Genomic DNA, 17,877 nt, shown 5'->3' with positions numbered 1-17,877 from the left:
CTCAAAACCAGAAAAAGGTGGGAAATATTATCAATCTGAAATTTTTAATGCCAGGGAACACTTTACCGAGAGAATAGGCCCTATTACAGCATCAACAGAAAGTAAAGTAAAAGGCGTGAAAACATAAAATCTGGGAATGTAAATCCAGGTTTTACTATAACTATACTGTTAGCTTGTTTGTGTTGAAAATACAAACCAGGTATTAAATATAGACTGAAGAAACTAGATGACAGTGTATTCGAAATTTACACTACTGGCCATTAAAACTGCTACATCACGAAGATGACGTGCTACAGACGCGAAATTTAACCAACAGGAAGAAGATGCTGTGATATGCAAATGATTAGCTTTTCAGAGCATTCACACAAAGTTGGCGCCGGTGGCGACGTCTACAACGTGCTGACATGAGGAAAGTTTCCAACCGATTTCTCATACACAAACAGCAGTTGACCGGCGTTGCCTGGTGAAACGTTGTTGGGATGCCTCGTGTAAGGAGGAGAAAAGCGTACCATCACGTTTCCGACTTTGATAAAGGTCGGATTGTAGCCCATCGCGATTGCGGTTTATCGTATCGCGACATTGCTGCTCGCGTTGGTCAAGATCCAATGACTGTCAGCAGAATATGGAATCGGCGGGTTCAGGAAGGTAATACGGAACGCCGAGTTGGATCCCAACGGCTTCGTATCACTAGCAGTCGAGATGTCAGGCATCTTATCCGCATGGCTGAAACGGATCGTGCAGCCATGTCTCGATTCCTGAGTTAACAGACTGGGACGTTTGCAAGACAACAACCATCTGCACGAACAGTTCGACGACGTTTGCAGCAGCATGGGCTATCAGCTCGGAGACCATGGCTGCAGTTATCCTTGACGCTGCATCACAGACAGGAGCGCCTGCGATGGTGTACTCAGTGACGAACCTGCGTGCACGAATGGTAAAACGTTATTTCTTCGGATGAATCCAGGTTCTGTTTACAGCATCATGATGGTCGCATCCGTGTTTGCCGACATCGCGGTGAACGCTCTTTGGAAGCGTGTATTCGTCATCGCCATACTAGCGTATCACCCGTCGTGATGGTATGGGGTGCCATTAGTTACACGTCTCGGTCACCTCTTGTTCTCATTGACGGCTCTTTGAACAGTGGACGTTACATTTCAGCTTTGTTACGACCCGTGGCTCTACCCTTCATTCGATCCCTGCGAAACCCTACATTTCAGCAGGATAGTGCACGACCGAAAGTTGCAGGTCCCGTACGGGCCTTTCTGGATACATAAAATGTTCGACTGCTACCCTGGCCAGCACATTCTCCAGATCTCTCACCAACTGAAAACGTCTGGTCAATGGTGACCGAGCAACTGGCTCGTCACAATAGACCAGTCACTACTCTTGATGAACTGTGGTATTGTGTTGAACCTGCATGGGCAACTGTACCTGTACACGCCATCCAAGCTGTGTTTGACTCAATGCCCAGGCGCATCAAGGCCGTCATTACGGCCAGAGGTGGTTGTTCTGGGTACTGATTTCTCAGGATCTATGCACCCAAATTGCGTGAAACTGTAATCACTTGTCAGTTCCAGTATAATATATTTGTCCAATGAATACCCGTTTATCATCTGCATTTCTTCTTGGTGTAGCAATTTTAATGGCCAGTAGTGTATGAATCACGTATATGGTGAAAACGGTTTGCACTTTCTGACACGAACATTAGCGGGCGACCCTGTTGTGGTTCACTTACAAGACGTGATTATGATATTTATAATGAGTTTATAACATCTACAGAGATGCGTTAACGTGGGTCATAGACTGTACTACGTGAACAGACATTCAGAAATTGATATACTCTGCAAAACAGCGCCTTCAGTTACAGCTCTCTGGGTTCAACCTGAACATGGTTTCGTTTGCTATTTCTCAAGATATTGTACGTAAACTAAGATGTGTAGTGCTGAGTTCACTCATCCTGGTTTGGTAACGCAACGATTCTAAAACAGGAATATTAATTACAATAATCCACCTTAGCTACTTAGTTGTGAAATACAATATTTATTCAAGACGCCTGTGGTGGGTTACTGTAACTTAGTATACTTACAGACGGCTGCGACGTGCTTGCGTACCAGTTACTCGGTAATGTCCTGGCAAGTGAAGGGTACCAGATGTATCATCGATTTTTAATGTCTAATGGCTACACTAAAGCATGACCATGCCCCCATCACATCACGCAAGAAATATTCTTACTGCCCCCACAATACATTAATTAAATGCAGGCAGGGCTGTAAACGGCGATAAAATTAAACAGTGTTCGCTGCTCACTCTGATTTTATTTTAAAATAAGTAAGTTTAATTAAACATTAAATTCCTAAATTCTTACAATGGCAGAATGAACACACAACAAAAGAACGCTAAGAGCAGCATATCACATTCTAAGCGGGTTTAGTTTTAATAAATCATCACACTGAGTTCAAATGATAAAGTGCCCCACTTTAATTGACAAAAATAATCCAACACCTACACTTGCCCTCAAAATCAAAGTCCACCAAAAAGTTAACTTGCAAAAATTTCAACGCTAGGGTCTACTCTAGGAAATCATCCAAGATGCTACACCAGGCTGGTGTAAAATGAATGTGCGCAACGGAGAATAATAAACGCTAAAGTGAAGATTTGGCCCTGTCTGGCTACCCCCTGAAGCAGATCTTAGGATCTCTTAATTCTATAAATTACAATGTAAACATAAATGAATGATGAAGGTAACTAATCCTACTAAATGACAATATATTTATTGTAGATTTAAAAAAAAGCTTTATATTACAAAGTTTACATTTCCTATGTAAAATTACTAATCAATTTCCCAACGCTGCCCCTTATTATGCCTGCGCGGTCTAATATCAATAACGTGAAACGACTGACATCGTCTACGTAGCAAACACTAGAAGACACTACTTTCAAAGATTATCTACGGTGGTGTGCAACCTCAGTGGAAATGAAATTCACGTGATCACAGCTGTGTTGCGTTATGGCCCTAAATAGCCGAAGCAATTAGCAATATCACCGTATGTACTGCGTCCGGTGCGTCGGCGTGATGGTTCTCGTACACGTCTGCGACGACGGAAGAAATCCAGCTACAAAATAAATAAAAAAACCTCGTTCAGACACCAGGATGGCAGAAGACGGTCCTCTGACTAGTATAATCTAATACTGTCTTCTCCTCTCTGTGTTCTACAGACGAGAAACGCGAACTCCCAGCCACAAGAACAAGGTTCAGATCACGTCTCAACGTGAGAAAAGGCAGAGGAAGTGCTCTCAATCACTGAACGCTGCGTACTCAACGACGACTCTCTACACGGATGCGAAGTCCAGAACCGTATAAGTTTCGCAACAGCACAGTGCCTAACCGTTCTAACTATAAAATCCCCAGAGAGCAAAGACAGCAAGCCCGTCTGTAGCAACAAAGCTGATACTGAACAAGCGTCAAATATGGGCGCTCGAAACGGAGGACTTCTTTCTCTCCACCGCTGGCTTCCCAGCAAAGCTCGGCTCTCCTCCTCGTAACTGCATAAGGCGAATCATATTCTCGAAACCACGGAATATTCTCCCTTTCTACAGATTCTTCCGAACGCCGACCAACCATATTTTAGTCTTTTGTCGTCCAGCGCGGAAAGTTTGCGAGGAAATACCTAACCTCGTTAATTAGGAGCTCATACAATGGTACGCTTCTCAGAGTAAAAATCCTCGGAAATAACCCAGCCTGCGTGATTTCCGAGGTGACACTTCCTTGTTCCTTTCTGCTGTGTCCAAGATTTTCAGCCTTCCGGCCTAGCTACAATACTGGCCGGCCGCCGTTGTATTGCTACTAATGTAGGCAATCATTCACTACACCATTTTGATAATAAAGACACTCCATCACCTTTCATGCAATAAGTGTTAACAACCATTTACAAGGTGTATGCGACAATGTCAGTCTTCTTTAAATATTCGTATATATGATGTACAATCTATCAAATGATACCCAATTCCGGTGTTAAATCACGGCAAAGTATGTAGATGAGTGCTTGTAAGGTGCGTAATTATAGCCACCTTATTTCTTTAAGTTCCTAATCGAATGCACAGTACATTATTACTTGCCTTACAGTTTAATAACAAATGCAGCTACTTGCCACTTAGCTAACATAATTTGTATCTAGATAGTCAGATAATCTGTGAAAGGGTGGTTAACGAGGTAGGTTTTTAATATTCTTTTAAACCGATAGGAATTCCCAACTTCTTATTTTATGCTAGATGGGAGCTCGTTGAATAACCCACAACAAGAGTATGCAACTGTGTTCTCAATCTTGGACGTTGAGGCAACGACTGCACGAAAATTATGTTTGTGTCTCATATTTTGACTGTGGGTATGACAGTTCAGTTGAAACCAACCTTTATTTTCAGCAACAGAAACTATTAAGGAGTGAATCCATCGGAAAGCGAGTGATACAATTCCAAAAAGGCTTCTGCTGAATGTACAGGTATGTGCTTTACCTAATATTCTTACTGGTCGCTTCTATTGAACAAATACTTTATTTACTTTATCTGCACTGACCCAGAAAGTAGTTCCACAACATGACAGACAGGGAAAATATGCAAAACAAGCGAAGAAATTTTTCTGTAAGTCAGCACAATGGCAGATCCTTCTGCTACAATAACACATTGAGCTGAGCTTCTTCCTTAGTTTATCAATGTGCAGATTCCATTTTAGCTTGTTATCCAGCTGGACACCAAGGAATTTTATACATTGTAATTCATCCAGTGTTTGACTACTAATGTCAACTTGTGGTGCTAGAATATCCCTATTTCTTGTTTGAAGTTATCTAACATGAGATTGAAGAGAGTGAACCCGATGCGGGGTTGTTCAGGTGTCATCTGAACTGTGTCTTCTAGGTTTAAGATTGGACCTTTTATTAGTATCCTTGCCCCATCAGCAAACATTAGATTTGCTGAACTGTGCTTTAAAGGCTTTGGAAGATAATTGAAGTACGTAAGAAAGAATGGTGGACCACGTACAGATCCCTGTGGTTCTCCAAATGCTAAGTTCCCTTATTCCGAAGCTATTCAGAGTAACGACCTTAATTGTGACCTTATTTGGATGTTTCCTCATCTTTTTCCAAACATGCAAATAAGGCAACAATTGAACAGTAATCACAAAAATGAACTTAACAGTAAATTTCAAATTGTAAAAACTGTACACTAAAACTGATCAAAGTGAGGAAACGAGTGTTCCCTGGGACTACAGTAATGCCGATCTCTTGAAGCGTAGGTTTTTGTTGATATGCTAATTATCACAATCGCGCTTAAACGCTGTCTGATTTTCGTAGAGTTCCTCCTGGAATAACGAGTCGAGGCAGCGAACGCAGGCCAGCCACGTGGTCGGGCGCGCAGACAGCTGCTGTGACGTCACAAGTGGACAGCTGAGCAGGCAGCTGGGCGAACCTCCAGCCAGCAACAGACACCACTGACGGCCTGACGGCCCACCAAAGGCTGTCGCCACGGCTTCATTAGTATCGGCTAACGGCTTCTCTCCCCCCCCCCCCCCCCCCCCCCGATACACTTTCAAAAAGGACGCCAGCGTTGTTCCCGGAACTATATTCCGACAGAACAGCTTCTTCTACTTCTCCATTTCATGGATTAGGGGTTCTTGCACGTTCCGGCTTCACAATTGTCTCCAGCGTGTCCTGTGTTGCCCTCATAATCTTCTTCTCCTCGGTTTGTAATCCAATGCTATCTTGGAAAGACTGGAATTCTCTATTTTGGTTTTTTATGTTATTTAATACACTGAAAGGTGGCTACACTGAGCCACAGCGCCAGAGATTGCGCCAAAGAGTTTTATTCAGCCGCCTCCACTGGCAGTGCTTGTTGAGAACTCGTAGTAGTCAGTGCTTGTCGAGGACTCGTAGTAGGCTGTGCTTGTTGAGATGTCGTAGTGAAAAGTTTTTGTCGAGAGGTTGTAGTAGGGAGTGTTTGTGGAGATGTTGTAGTAGTGAGTGCTTGTTCATGTTTTATGCAGTTGTTTGATGGGCTAGACAGCAGATGTTGTTCTAATGGAGATATTGTAATGATTAGAGTGCTTTTCATCAATATATATGAAGGTAACAAAACTCGCTTTTTTTCATTATTTCAATGTCTTGAATAATGCGTCATTACAGGTTCAGTCAACCAAGCACCTGGCTTGTGTTCTTGTATTAGAGTGTAATTCTGGTTTTCTTGCGCAATTATAGTATTTCTATTTTTTTAATTACTTCAGTATAAATGACATTTAAAATTTCTTGTCTTATTGAATAAGAGCCGTGCCAGATGTATACGTTGAATCACACTTCCACACACAGAACAGCCACACTTGTGCTTTGTTGGCTTCGTAGGTTTTATAGTTGCTGGGGACTTAATTAATTAATTGTATTGACGGAAATTTTCATTTTATTCTTTGTTGTTGTTCTATGCAGTCAGATTGCGTACAAATACTAATCAGGGCCAACTGTTTACGACACTTCGTAATCAGACATACAGCTACCAAAAAAAAATTAAAAATTATTTGCATTATATATAATTAAGTCCCCAGCAACTATAAAACCTACGAAGCCAACAAAGCATAAGTGTGGCTGTTCTGTGTGTGGAAGTGTGATTCAACATACACATCTTAGTGCTTGTCGAGGACTCGTAGTAGGCAGTGCTTGCTGAGATGTCGTAGTGAAAAGTTTTAGGCGAGAGGTTGTAGTAGGGAGTGTTTGTGGAGATGTTGTAGTAGTGAGTGCTTGTTCATGTTTTATGCAGTTGTTTGATGGGCTAGACAGCAGATGTTGTTCTAATGGAGATATTGTAATGATTAGAGTGCTTTTCATCAACATTCAAACTATTGTTCATGCCTGAACTGTCTGATTAGTGATGGTGAATATTATGGACTGTTACCTGCACTTCTTCAACGTAATGGGTGCCACTTAGAAATGTTTAATTTCTGCTGATGAACTGTGTGATTAGTGATAGTGAATATTATGGACTGTTACTTGCACTTTTTCTACATGATTGGTGCCACTAGGACATGTTTAATTTCTGCTTATAAACTCTGATGAACAGTGTGATTAGTGATAGTGAATATTATGGACTGCTGTCTGCACCTGTTCAACATAGCTGGGTGCCACTATTGACTGCTTCTATTGAAATGATGTCACTTGTTGGTGTCTGCACCTGTTCAACATTGCTGGGTGCCACTGATGGACTGCATCTATTGAAATAATGTCACTTGTTGGTGTCTGCACCTGTTCAACATTGCTGGGTGTCACTAATGGAACTGCTTCTACTGACATAATGTCACTTGTTGGTGTCTGCACCTGCTCAACATTGCTGGGTGCCACTGAAGGACTGCTTCTACTGAAATGATGTCGCTTGTTGCTGTCTGCACCTGCTCAACATTACTGGGTGCCACTGTTGGAACTGCTCAACCAGTGATGAGATGTCACTTGTTGCTGTCTGCACCTGTTCAACATTACTGGGTGCCACTGATGGACTGCATCTACTGAGATAATGTCACTTGTTGGTGTCTGCACCTGTTCAACATTGCTGCGTGCCACTAATGGAACTGTTTCTGCTGAATGATGTCACTTGTTGGTGTCTGCACCTGTTCAACATTACTGGGTGCCACTGATGGACTGCTTCTACTGAAATGATGTCACTTGTTGGTGTCTGCACCTGTTCAACATTACTGGATGCCACTAATGGAACTGCTTCTGCTGAAAGATGTCACTTTTTGGTGTCTGCACCTGTTCAACATTGCTGGGTGCTAATGATGGAACTGTTTCTACTGAAATGATGTTACTTCTTGCTGTTTGCAGCTGTTGACCATTGCTGGGTGCTACTGCTGGAACTATCAACTACTTGTTTTTTTTAATCATTAAAAGCATTTTATGTCAACATTTGTATAAAATGATTTTTTGTGTATTGTGTAAACTATTATGTAAAGCCATATGTATGAAAGGATTTGTATTGCTTACTGTATTTCATATATTAGGTTATTGAAAGGTCAGTGCAAAGCCAAAATTTTATCTAATTATGTGATATTTACGTATTAATATTATCTTTTATTTTTGTCTGTATTTTTGTGGACGAATTTGGTGGTATTTTCACCGCCAATGCTGGCAAAAATACCATCAAATTCTGGCCCGTGGAGGAAGGGCATATGAAAGGTGGCTACACTGAGCCACAGCGCCAGAGATGGCGCCAAAGAGTTTTATTCAGCCGCCTCCACAGGCAGTGCTTGTTGAGAACTCGTAGTAGTCAGTGCTTGTCGAGGACTCGTAGTAGGCTGTGCTAGCTGAGATGTCGTAGTGAAAAGTTTTTGTCGAGAGGTTGTAGTAGGGAGTGTTTGTGGAGATGTTGTAGTAGTGAGTGCTTGTTCATGTTTTATGCAGTTGTTTGATGGGCTAGACAGCAGATGTTGTTCTAATGGAGATATTGTAATGATTAGAGTGCTTTTCTTCAATATATATGAAGGTAACAAAACTCGCTTTTTTTCATTATTTCAATGTCTTGAATAATGCGTCATTACAGGTTCAGTCAACCAAGCATCTGGCTTGTGTTCTTGTATTAGAGTGTAATTCTGGTTTTCTTGCGCAATTATAGTATTTCTATTCTTTTTTAATTACTTCAGTATAAATGATATTTAAAATTTCTTGTCTTATTGAAGAAGAGCCGTGCCAGATGTGTACGTTGAATCACACTTCCACACACAGAACAGCCACACTTGTGCTTTGTTGGCTTCGTAGGTTTTATAGTTGCTGGGGACTTAATTAATTAATTGTATTGACGGAAATTTTCATTTTATTCTTTGTCGTTGTTCTATGCAGTCAGATTGCGTACAAATACTAGTCAGGGCCAACCGTTTACGACACTTCGTAATCGGACATACAGCTACCAAAAAAAGTTAAAAATTATTTGCATTATATATAATTAAGTCCCCATGCAACAGTACTGTATAATAAAATTGCTACACCACGAAGAAATGCAAATGATACACGGGTACTCATTGGACAAATATATTATACAAGAACTGAAATGTGATTACATTTTCACGCAATTTGGGTGCATAGATCCTGAGAAATCAGTACCCAGAGCAACAACAGAGATCGATTGCGTGTACAGCTACAGCTGCCCATGCATCTTCAACACGATCCCACAGTTCATCAAGACTAGTGACTGGCGCATTGTGACGAGCCAGTTACTCGGCCACCATTGACCAGACGTTTTCAATTGGTGAAACATCTGGAGAATGTGCTGGCCAGGGCAGCAGTTGAACATTTTCTGTATCCAGAAAGGCCAGCACAGGACCTGCAACATGCGGTCGTGCATTATCCTGCTGAAATGTAAGGTTTCGCAGGGATCGAATGAAGGGTAGAGCCACGGGTCGTAACACATCTGAAATGTAACGTCCACTGTTCAAAGTGCCGTCAATGCGAACAAGAGGCGACCGAGACGTGTAACCAATGGCACCCCATGCCAGTATGGCGATGACGAATGCACGCTTCCAATGTGCGTTCACCGCGATGTCGCCAAACACGGATGCGACTATCATGATGCTGTAAACAGAACCTGGATTCATCCGAAAAAAATGACGTTTTTGCCATTCGGACACCCAGGTTCATCGTTGAGTACATCATCGCAGGCGCTCCTGTCTGTGATGCAGCGTCAAGGGTAACTGCAGCCATGGTCTCCGAGCTGATAGTCCATGCTGCTGCAAACGTTGTCGAACTGTTCGTGCAGATGGTTGCTGTCTTGCAAACGCCCCCATCTGTTGACTCAGGGATCGAGACATGGTTGCACGATCCGTTACAGCCATGCAGATAAGATACCTGTCATGTCGACAGCTAGTGATACGAGGCCGTTGGGTATCCAGCACGGCGTTCCGTATTACCCTCCTGAACCCACCGATTCCATATTCTGCTAACAGTCATTGTATCTCGACCAATGCGAGCAGCAATGTCGCGATACGATAAACCGCAATCGCGATGGGCTACAATCCGACCTTTATCAAAGTCGGAAACGTGATGGTACGCATTTCTCTTCCTTACACGAGATATCACAACAACGTTTCACCAGGCAACGCCGGTCAACTGCTGTTTGTGTATAAGAAATCGATTGGAAATGTCAGCATGTTGTAGGTGTCGCCACCGGCGCCAACCTTGTGTGAATGCCCTGAAAAGCTAATCATGTGAGTATCATAGCATCTTCTTCCTGTCGGTTACATTTCCTTTCTGTAGCACATCATCTTCGTTGTGTAGTAATTTTAATGGCCAGAAGTGTATTGTGCTATATACTGAGTCTATACTTAGTTCCACCTAATATCTTCCTCGTATATTCTTAAAAGCTACTTAAGAATCTCATTTTTGTCGATTCTATTTTATTTAGTTGTTCCTGAATCAGCAATCAATTGTTGCTGCCATAAGGCAATATGAGCAAAACAAGGTGGGACGTCTACGCGGAGTACTCTGCTGGCCACAAAAACTACGACACTGTGAAGACCGCATGTGACGAACATCAAATTGGTATGAATTGTATTGCATGATGGATGTGTAAGTTATTAGCATTTGAGCGGAACTGCAGAGAATTGGTAGGAGTAACGCCATCTATTGGGTTGGTGCGTAAGTTTGTAGTGTTTTTCCATAACTTTAACAAACACAACAGATACGCACAACAAAGACTTAAGTCATCAACAATACATTTTATTTCACTATTTACATTAGTCTGCCCACGCCGCGGTAACTTTTCGATTACACGACTGCAGGAATCACGTGGTTTTGAGGCGAAAGAGTTATGTGCGGAGCACATTTTCGTTCGGAAAGGAAGTTCCTTGAAGGTTGTTCCATAGAAAGTGGTAAAGGTGAAAATATGAGGGCACAGATGAGCCGAATGAAGGTGGATGCAGGATGATTTCCTGTATTGTGTTTCATGTTAGTCTAACAGAATGCATGAGGGCTTATCGTGGAGTAGTATTACTTTAGGCAGTCTTCTTGGTCATTGTTTTTGGACTGCGTCGCTAAGACGTCACAGGTGTTCACAATATATGTCGGCTGTTATGGTTACACCTCGCGAAGAAATTCGTAGTACAACACACAACGCTGTTCCATCAGATGCATAAGATAATCATTTGTGGATGCGCGCAGGTCTTTGTACGGGGAGCTGCTGCTTTATTTCGCCTCAACCATTCCTTTCTTTTCCTTACGTTGACGTACAGACACCATTTCTCATCACCAGTAATGATGCGGAATAGGAATGATCGAATGGTCGGTGTTGTTGACGAGCCATTTGATGACGAGCAAGCAGAAATCACGTATAGCTATCCACAGATATTTTTTATTTTGGCTTAGAGCATACAGTACACATATAGACGATTTTTGAACCTTCCCAATTGACTGAAAATATAACACGGTGGTGGTATGACCACAGTTCATCATATTTGCCAGTTCTGGAGTACAGTGACGTGGATCATGGTGAGTTAATGCGCTCAAACGATCTTCCTCAAACCCCGAAGTGATTCCTGAACGTGGAGAGTCACTAAGGTCAAAGCGATCCCATTAGAAACGAGAAAACCATTTTCTTGCCGTGCTGTGTCCAGTCACTAGTATTATCTCCATACATGGCGTAAATGTTTCTGGTTGTCCGCGTTGTTCTCACCCTCTATTGATCTCAAACAGAAGAACATGTCGCAAATGTTCCGATTTCTCCACTTGGCACTCCAGTTTCTATCGTCCCCAGCTCCACTCACTATGATAAAATGATAAAATGACAATAGGTAAACTTAAATAAGTCAAATACCAAAAAAAGATAATCGTTAAATAAATCCACAACAACGAGAATAAAATCTGTCAATATGCAAAACGGAAACGTCGCGAACTTATGCAACACCCTAATATATTCTTTATATGAGGAAAGATTACACAAGGATTTTCTCACTCAGAAATTACGGTTGAATATTGGTTGTTTGCGAGCAGACTTTTTTATGCCTAGTCTAACAACATGTGTCTGAAGTCGATGACAGCAAGATCGAAGTCTATCAAGTCTGGATTCATCATTCCGCGATATTGCTGCTCATATTGCGGAGGACACCATGATTCTCAAGCTTATACGGAATTGATGTGTACAGGAAGGGCATACTCAACGCCATTTAGGATCCCAACGGTTCGACGCAAGTGATGTCCGAGAGTACAAGACATAATGTTCGCTCAGCAGTACAAGATCATGAAGCGACTTATCTTGAGTCGGGAAATGGGCTTGTATGCTTATAGTTCAGTATCAAAAGTGACTGTGCGACAATGTCTGGAGCACCACGCAGTGTCTGCACGGCGACCGTTGTTCCATCTTCCCCTGATACAGCAGGTGCTGCGACAGTTGTGTGACCAACAACATTGGTCGCAAGAGTGCCATCCCGTCACCTTTCCAGACGAGCCAGATTCTCTGTACAGCATCACTCTGGTGTCGTCTGAGAAAAAGATGCTCCAGGTCAGAGTTGTTACCTCATGACGGAACCACATGTAAGGACGATTGCTGAGGGACGGAGCGACGGATGAGTGGCGTCGGCATAGACTCTTATGCACCAGCCTAATATATTATTTGTAGAAGGAAAGATTACACAACGAGTTCCAAACGCTGCCGCTGCTGGAAGAGCACTCTCGTCAGCGCGCAGTGCCGATCAGCCCCACTCTGCTTTCGTCGCTAACGACAACAGCATCATCTTTCTTCAAACCCTGCAGTGCAAGTTGTATTGAGAGAAACGCATCGAAGCTTATAATCAACTACACATACCACCTGTTAAAAGCCTGAATAAACTTTTGCAGCGCGGACCACTGTGAAATGTGGAGGAAAAGGGTCAGTGAGATTCTGGAAGGTACCAACAGGGACGTGGCGCCTGAAATGGTGATAATTACAGCCTCTTAATTCAGCCAGGAAGGAAAGCCGGGAAGGTTTGGACTAGTGGGGATTTTACACACATCATTCATTGGGAGAACATAAATGTATTCTACACAGTTTCGACCACATAGCAACCAATTAAGGTTCAATTTATTTTCTTATTAAATTAATTAAAAGGCCAAGCGATGAGAAGCTCATTTAAAATTTAATGCCAGTTTAAATATATATGACAGTAGTATCTGTTCCCGAAAGAACAGTTACCGTGGATGACCATGCAGCTTTGCTAAAATGAAATGATAATTAAATGGACACCCTAGCTGCAAACAGGCGTTGATGTACTTCATTGGGGACATGTTGAAAATGTGTGCCCCGACCGGGACTCGAACCCGGGATCTACTGCTTACATGGCATGACAGACGCTATATCCAGCTGAGCCACCGCGGCTCTCACAGGGAGCGTGCAAGGGATAAGTCCCTGCAGACGCAATGTCCTCTGCGCCCGCGGTGGCTCAGCTGGATAGAGCGTCTGCCATGTAAGCAGGAGATCCCGGGTTCGAATCCCGGTCGGGGTACACATTTTCAACATGTCCCCAATGAACTACATCAACGCCTGTTTGCAGCATGAGTGTCCATTTAATTATCATTCCAGTTTAAATAATTTACAGAAAATTTAAAGTTAACTTTAACCTGATGTAACTTAACATTTTTAACGCAAGACACGTCCTAGGCAAGGCACAGAATGTAATAAGGCTAAATGCCTATTAAAGGCAGAAGTAAATCTAAACATCAGTTCCAGAACAGACCAGAACGTCCTTAATTACAAAATAGTGACAATAAAACATTGTTTAAAATTGACTGATTAAAAAGAACCCAAAACCATACATAACACAGTGAAAAACAATTTAACACAAGTATCTAGGCAAGACAATTTTAAATCCAGAAAAACATATCATTTTACACATTTTCCAATAACACAAGAACAATTAAGTTACAACAGATTAAGATATATGATGGAGTCCCAAATCGTGTCAGAATTTGCTTAAGGTGAATGGAACAAGATAACGGATACAAATTCAGAATTATAACAAATATAAACTTAACTTGAAAGGGAACATTAAGTAGTGCAACAGCCAGTGGGAGGAAACAAGCGAAAGACAGACAGCGGTGAGAGCTGCGAGTGTGTGCCCTAGCTGGCCGGAGTGACCGAGCGGTTAAAGGCGCTACAGTCTGGAACCGCACGACCGCTACGGTCGCAGGTTCGAATCCTGCCTCGGGCATGGATGTGTGTGATGTCCTTAGGTTAGTTAGGTTTAAGTAGTTCTAAGTTCAAGGGGACTTATGACCACAGCAGTTGAGTCCCATAGTGCTCAGAGCCATTTGAACCATTTGTGTGCCCTACAAATGACGCAAACAGCTGGCTAAGAGAGCCGACGTGGCGTGAGTAATTGGGGCCCGCTCCTAGGTAACACGTACCAGCAATGTATTACAAGAGACTATTAGCGACAGTTTCCTGCAGCACAGGTGATTTTAATTGGACAGAACTCCAACACACAGCCGTGCGTCAAATAAATAACTCTTAGGGTAGAATTAATTAATCTGACGTCTTACCAAAACCCATGACAACTTAACTGCCTTTTAACAAATTAACCAGAAGATTTAAGAAACCAGCTACGAATGTTTAAAAAAAACAATTTCTGCAATAAGGTAGTAAGACCAGAGAAATTTTCTTTTCAAACAAACCATTAAAGCAGCCACAAGGAGTCTCTCATCACATTCAAAGCTCATCCGTACGCACATTAGCCCACAGCGGTTTGGAGAAAATACATAGAACAGACGCACTACATAATTCCTTAGCATAGGCCTTAAGCATTAGCTTCTAAGAAACCAGAACAATAAAAGCAAATTATAAATAGCCCAATAAAATAGCAAAACAGACACACATTCTGACATGCACAATTACTCATCCGTGGTAACTAGTAATATTAAACGTTTCGCTGCGCCTCCAATTGAAAATTAGACGATCAATCGTTTACGTTAAAAATCAGAAGAATTAAGGGGAGGCGAACAATAATAGGTATGCATATACACTATGTGATCGAAAGTATCCAGACACCTGGCTGAAAATGACATACAAGTCCGTGGCGCCCTCCATCGGTAATACTGGAATTCAATACGGTGTCGGCCCACCCTTAGCTTTGATGACAGCTTCCACTCTCGCAGGCATACGTTCAATCAGGTGCTGGAAGGTTTCTTGGGGAATCGCAGGCCATTCTTCACGGAGTGCTGCACTGAGGAGAGGTATCGATGTCGGTAGGTGAGACCTGGCACGAAGCCGGCGTTCCAATACACCTCAAAGGCGTTCTATAGGACTCATGTCATGACTCGGTGCAGGCCAGCCCATTACAGTGATGCTGTTGTCGTGTAACCACTCCGGCACACGTTGTGCATTATGAACAGGTGCTCGATCGTGATGAAAGATGCAGTCGCCATCCCCGAATTGTTCTTCAACAGTCTGAATCAAGAAGGTGCTTAAAACTTCAATGTAGGCCAATGCTGTGATAGTGCCAAGCAAAACAACAAGGGGTGCAAGCCCCCTCCATGAAAATCACGACCAAACCATAACACCACCGCCTCCGAATTTTACTGTTGCCACTACACTCGCTGACATTCGCCATACCCACACCGTGCCATCGGATCGCCACATTGTGTACCGTGATTCCTCACTCCACACAACGTTTTTCCACTTCAATCGTCCAATGTTAACGCTCCTTACACCAAGCGAGGCGTCGTTTGGCATTTGCCGGTGTGTGTGGCTTATGAGCAGCCGGTCGACCATGAAATCCAAGTTTTCTCTCCTCCCGCCTAACTGTCACAGTACTTGCAGTGAAGCCTGATGCAGTTTGAAATTCCTGTGTGATGGTTTGGATAGATGTCTGCATATTACGCTTTACTACCCTTTTCAACTGTTGGCACTCCGCTGCAGAGTGAAAATCTCATTCTGCAAACATCCCCCAGGATGTGGCAAAGCCATGTCTCCGCAATATCCTTTCTTCCAGGGGTGCTAGTTCTACAAGTTTCGCAGGAGAGCTTGCATGGGGGCTTAACTATTATTAATGAAAACACTTTTTAAATTTTTAGTAGCTGTCTGTCCGATTACGCTGTTTCGTAATCGGTTGGCCCTGACTAGTATTATTACGCAATCTGACTGCATAGAACACCAACAAGAATGAAATGAAAATTTTCGTTAACACAATTAATTAATTAAGTCCCCAGCAGCTATAAAACCTACGAAACCAAAGCACAAGTATAACTGTTCTGTGTGTGGAAGTATGACTCAACGTACACATCTGGCACGGTTCTTCCTCAATAAGACAAGAAATTTTAAATATCATTTATACTGAAGTAATTAAAAAAATAGAAATACTATAATTGCGTAAGGAAAGCAGAATTACACTCTAATACAAGAACACAAGCCAGATGCTGTGTTGACTGAACCTGTAATGACGCATTATTCAGAACACTGAAATAATGAGAGAGAAAAGACAAAAATTTTTTTATACCTTCGTTTATATTGATGAAAAGCACTCTAAACATTACAATCTCTCCACACCGACTCGTTACTATCACATCTCAACAAGAACTTTTCAGTATCACGTCTCAGCAAGCACTTACTACCACGAGTTTTCAACAAGCACTCACTACTACGAGTTCTGCCCAAGCACTCCACTACGAGTCTTCGACAGGCACTGCCAGTGGAGGCGGCTGAATAATACTCTTTGGCGCAATCTCTGGCGCTGTGGCTCAGTGTAGCCACCTCTCAAGCTTCTGTGAAGTTTGTAAGGTAGGAGACGAGGTACTGCCGGAAGTAAAGCTGCGAGGACGGGTCGTGAGACGTGTTTGGGTAGTTCAGTTGGTAGGGTACTTGCCCGTGAAAGGCAAAGGTCCTGAGTTCGAGTTCCGGCCTAGCACACAGATTTAATCTGCCAGGAAGTTTCATAACAGCGCACACTCCGCTGCAGAGTGAAAATCTCATTCTGTACTGCCTGGGATAGATTGCGGAGGGCTGTTTATGGTCGACGTGACCCATCAACCACTCTGAGGGATCTACGCCCAATCGCCGTTTAGGAGAGGGGCAATCTGGACCAACAGTGCCTCGATGAACTTGTGGATAGTATGTCACGACGAATACAGGCATGCATCAATGCAAGAGGATGTGCTAATGGGTGTTAGAGGTACTGCTGCGTATAGCAATCTGGACCACCACCTCTGAAAGTCTCGCTGCATGGTGGTGCATAATGCAATGTGTGGTTCTCATGAGCAATAAAAAGGGCGGAAATGATGTTTATGTTGATCTCAATTCCAATTTTCTGTACAGGTTCCGGAACTCTCGGAACCGAGGCGATGCAAAACTTTTTTATGATGTGTTAAGGTTGTAGTGTAATGGTTCACGTGTCAAAGTCATCGGTAATCAGCTGGCACTCTGGAGGCCCGGCAGAGTGCCCTCTTGACTCTATAGGCAGTAGCTGTGCTGAGTTTACAGGTGAAGGTGTGGGCAAGATTCGTCCTAGGGTACAACCATGCCCCGCCGACCAGTATGTGCTCCGGTTGGTCAGCTTCAGCCATTTGAATAGGGTCGCATTTTGGGCGGGTGGGAAGCTTGATGGATGTGTCGGCAGCTTGCTACAAATGTTGGGCACCTGTGTGCCGGTGGTGCGTCACTGCTTTTTGCAGTGGGCTGTGGAACATTCTGGATGTCCACGTAGTACAGATGCACAATGACATCGACGCATTGTGAGAGCAGCAGTGGCCGACCGTACACCATCCTCGGAACAAATCTGGACACATGTTACACATAATGAGTCACCAACGAGCACTGGGAACCGCCTGCTTGCAGCAGATCTCGTGTCCCTCTCGGCAGGCAGCCTCTGACACCATGACACTGCCAAGCGTGGCCACACTGGTG

General features: G+C 43.1%; 1 non-coding gene across 1 annotated transcript; it reads left to right on the top strand.

Annotated features, from left to right (window-relative positions):
- The first annotated feature begins 13,411 nt into the window (after positions 1–13,411).
- Positions 13,412–13,486, top strand: Trnat-ugu. Its single transcript has one exon. It is a non-coding gene; the product is annotated as a tRNA-Thr (tRNA).
- The last annotated feature ends 4,391 nt before the right edge of the window (positions 13,487–17,877 follow it).

This window comes from Schistocerca piceifrons, chromosome 5 (assembly GCF_021461385.2).
Source record: "Schistocerca piceifrons isolate TAMUIC-IGC-003096 chromosome 5, iqSchPice1.1, whole genome shotgun sequence".
Taxonomy (NCBI): Eukaryota; Metazoa; Arthropoda; class Insecta; order Orthoptera; family Acrididae; genus Schistocerca; species Schistocerca piceifrons.
Note: the sequence above shows the minus strand (reverse complement) of the source record. Positions and strands in the feature narration are given on the sequence as shown.